Below are 4604 nucleotides of genomic sequence, written 5' to 3'. Positions count from 1 at the left end.
TCTTCAACTTCATCTTCATCTTCGTTTTCATCTTCATCTTCTTCCTCGTCTTGGTCTTCATCTTCCTCGTCATCTTTATCTCTTCCTTTATCCTGATCTAAATATGTACATTCATTTCTTCATTTACATATTCACCCCCACCATTGTTATTAGGTTAGGTATTTAAATTTTCCTTCCTCTTTGTCTTTATATTTAGGATTCTTTACTTTTATTTTAAGAGGGATTCTCTTCTCCATACTCAACTTTACCTTCTTCCGGCACCCTGAAATTGTGCATATGGAAACGGTGCATACGAAATAATGCATATGAAAAAACCCGAAATAATGCATACATGCACAGTTTCGGTTGAAAACCGAAATAATGCATATTAGAAAAGCCGAAATTATGCATATGCACTCTCTCGTTTGAAATCCGAATTAATGCATATGAAAAAAACCGAAATAATGCATATATGCACAGATTCGGTTGAAAACCGAAATAACGTATATGAAAAAACCGAAATAATGCATACATTCACACTTTCGTTTGAAAACCGAAATAACGCATATGAGAAAAACGAAGTAATGCATACATGCACAGTTTCGACTCAAAACCGAAATAGTGCATACATGAAAACGAATTTCTTTCCGCGTAGGCGGCCTTCGGCCTAAGTAGAACTCTCCTATCTGTGTTGCCGGAAAAGAGGGGACGGAAGTATTTTTGGGCAGAACTTCTCTCTGCGTCGGCGGCCTACCGCCCCGCTTAGGGATTATATCCCTTACTAAGTAGAATTCTTCATTCTGTGTTGCTGGAAAAGGGGCCGCAAGTATTTTTGCGCAGAACTTGTTTCTGCGTAGGCGGTCTTCGGCCGCGCTTAGGGATTATAACCCTTACTAAGTAGAACTATCCTTTCTGTGTTGCCGGAAAAGAGGGGACGGAAGTATTTTTGGGCAGAACTTCTCTCTGCGTCGGCGGCCTACCGCCCCGCTTAGGGATTATATCCCTTACTAAGTAAAATACTCCTTTTTGTGTTGCCGGAAAAGGGGGCCGGAAGTATTTTTGCGTAGAACTTCTTTCTGCGTAGGCGGCCTACGGCCGCGCTTAGGGATTATATACCTTACTAAGTAGAATTCTCCTTTCTGTGTTGCCGGAAAAGGGGGCCAGAAGTATTTTTGCGCAGAACATCTTTCTGCGTAGGCGGCCTTCGGCCGCGCTTATGGATTATAACCCTTACTAAGTCGAATTCTCCTTTCTGTGTTGCCGGAAAAGGGGGCCAGAAGTATTTTTGCGCAGAACTTCTTTCTGCGTAGGTGGCCTTCGGCCCCGCTTAGGGATTATAACCCTTACTAAGTATAAGTAAATAATTCATATTACAAAAAACGAAATAATCCATATGCACACTTTCGTTAGAAAACCGAAATAATGCATATAACAAAAACCGAAATAATGCAAAAAAATACCGAAATTATGCATATGCATACTTTCGTTTTAAAAGCGAAATAATGCATATGAAAAAAACGAAATAATGCATACATGCACAGTTTCGGTTGAAACCGAAATAATAGTTGTGTTTTTTACAAATTATCCAGTAACTTGCCAGCAACTCTCCAGTAACTTTATTTCTAAGAATTCGCTCTCAGAGAAAAAATTTGCAATAAAGTACGCGAACGCTTTTCCAGTAATAATTTGCAAGTTTCATGAACAGCTGATAAATTGGTTGTTTATTCGCAGCAAATTCCTAATAAAACAATATATTTTGTATTTAAATAGGTTTATTTTGTGAAATTCAACAATAAAAACCCACAAACAGTGTCCTTATTAGTTTAAATTTCATCCAGCAACATGCGATCAGCTGTTTTTCGTACTGGCAAAAGGTGTGTACTCGTATTGAGAGGACAAAATTCTCCAGCAGAAAAAGTTCTGAGAATTTAGCAGCATTCGCTCTCAAAGAGACGAAATATCAACAGAAGTACGAGAACGCAAAATTTGCAAAAACTTGCAACCTTCGAAACAGCTGATCACTTGCACAGTTGCCACTGGTGATTAATTTGGCAATTTATTTTCTGCTTGGTGCATTTTCCCCCGATTTGGCATTTTATACAATTGAATAGTTTTGGATAAGAAAAGCTTTTTAAAATTAATTAATTATATCGGAATGAATAAGTTATGTTTCTCATAATTATTTGTGATATCACATGGTGACGCATTAGTATCTCCTCCAAATACCCATCATTGATCCAAAAAAATGTAATAGAGTAGATTTAAAATTATAAAATTTTCATTTCAACAATCAACCTACCATAACCGAAAACTTCAGCAAAAAACATTTCAACATGCTTCATTTAAATCTATTTTGGTATATTTAAAAGAAAATTATGGAACACACGAAAAATGTCATACGGCAACCATAGTCAGCACACACTAAAGTAAACAAACTGGAGATTAATAGCAAACTAACGAATAGTATACTTAACAAACGTTGTGCTTATTAAATTTACGCATTTTTAGTTGTATACTAGCATTAATAATAAAATTTGCAATATATAAATCAAAAAGGCCATATTTTCTTTTGTTTATTTACAAACATGTGTTTGTGATCAGCTGATTTTCTTACTTGCAAGTTTTAGCTGGGAAAAATTTTTCCAGCAGAAATTTGCAGCTCTCTTTCACATTTTGCTCTCTCAATTTCCCCTACTTTGCAAGTTTTTTGGGTACGAGAACGCAAAACCAGTAAAAGTTTTCTAAAACTTTAGATAGTTGGGCGTACGAGTACACTCCTAAATTCTTACAAGTAAAAATTTATCCAGTAAAATCCAGTAAAAGCCTGCAACTTCAACTGTCATTTTTCGCTCTCTCAATTTCCCCTACTTTGCAAGTTTTTGCGTACGAAAACGCCAAAACATGAAAATTCGTAAAAACTTTTACTGGATTTTACTGGAAATGAGTAAAAAAAACGCAACTAATGTCTAAATGCGCAATTTCGGTGCCTTCTTCCTCGGTTGAGTGTAATCTATTCATGTACATACATATCTACATACATATAATTCCTAAACAGCTGCTTAGCACGTTTCTGTAATTCAGTATCACTATTAAAGCATACATTTAGGGGGCATTTCCGCCCCAATCATGTACATGTATGGCATTGGTATTGAATTTTGAATTTTGAATTGATTTTTTCGCTCTATTTTAAATTAATTTGAAATTTTAATTGCCTACACATCAGCATCAAGGTACCTTTCTAATGATATATAATTGTTTATACCTTAGAAGTATTATTCAGCCGTAAAAGGGGTGTAAAGGAAACATGATTGCCTATTTATATAATTGATTTAAGCATTGATATTATACTTAACCTACATTTAGTTCATAAATAAGACAATTATAAATAAATAAATAAATTAATTATAAAGGCGAAACTCCCCATAGTAAGTGTGCGGTGGGCGCAAAACGAAAACGCCGCACACAACGCAAAAGTACTCCTCGGGGACCAATTGGGGAAAAACTGCGAAAAGGTTTATTACTGTATATACTGTGACATACAACTCCGGCGTTGCGTTGGCATTGGCGTCGCTTCAACAGCTGAGTATGAATAAATGAATTCAAATGCAGCCGTCCGCATAGCCAAAATGCGGCAACGCTGTGCCAACACAACAGAAAGATGGCCAACTCTCAACATCTCGCGTGCGTCGTTCGTCAGTTGTTGCAAATAAATAAATTATGTGAAATATTTTACCTTTTTAATCAAATGCAGACAAGAAATAGCGTTTTTCAAGGCGAATTAATATAAGGTGATAGCAGGAGTACAAAAACAAAAATTTAAATGTACTTTGTTTTTGCCTTGGCGGCATAAACTGTCAAAATCTGTAAGAGTGTGTGTAGAAATTCAAACAAAATTTTTCAATTTGACATCAGAAGCCGTGCGGCGAATCACATACACAAAATCAGCTGATCTAGTAACACCACCTTATATAAATTCGCCTTGGTGTTTTTTATCCAATTATTGATTGTATGGTCAAACGAAAACCAGTTTTCGCTGAAAACTTATTGAAAACTCACGTTCCACTCATTCCAATCGGTGTCTTCACTAGTTTTTTTCGATTATTTATCGAAGTGGAAGTCATATTTTATCATGATTCAATAAAACCTGATTTACATGATTCAAGTACTTGAAAGCAATTCTTGCTCATTCTCTTTTGTGTTTTTTATTTGCTTTTACACGTTTCAATTCTGTTGAATTCAAGTCTTTGGTTCTTTAAATGGGAAGCAACGAAAATGCCAAAAGCAAAGCAAGAAAGTTGAAACGACTTGACGGTACAGACGCATGTGTACTCGTCCCTTTTCTTCTCACCCCCTCTCTTCCACATGCGAGCAGAATTGAATTCAATACTTGAACTGTGTAAAAGCAGTCTAATACAAGGTTCGATAAACTGACAGTTGTCTCTCTCGCACCCATGAACCAAAAATACAAGATCACGTAAGAACGCGACGTTGTATTTGTAACTGGTTTTGAGAAAAAAGTTTGCGAAAGCGGGTTCGTCAGCTGGGCGTTTGTTTACATCACAAGCACCACTATTTTAGACTTTTATTCAAGTAAAGAAGAGTTAATTCAACATGACAACACATTT

Source organism: Rhagoletis pomonella, unplaced genomic scaffold, assembly GCF_013731165.1.
Source record: "Rhagoletis pomonella isolate Grant_MI unplaced genomic scaffold, Rhpom_1.0 Rhpom_scaffold_00001, whole genome shotgun sequence".
Classification (NCBI taxonomy): Eukaryota; Metazoa; Arthropoda; class Insecta; order Diptera; family Tephritidae; genus Rhagoletis; species Rhagoletis pomonella.
The sequence above is the reverse complement of the archived record's forward strand: the minus strand, read 5'-3'. Positions refer to the sequence as shown.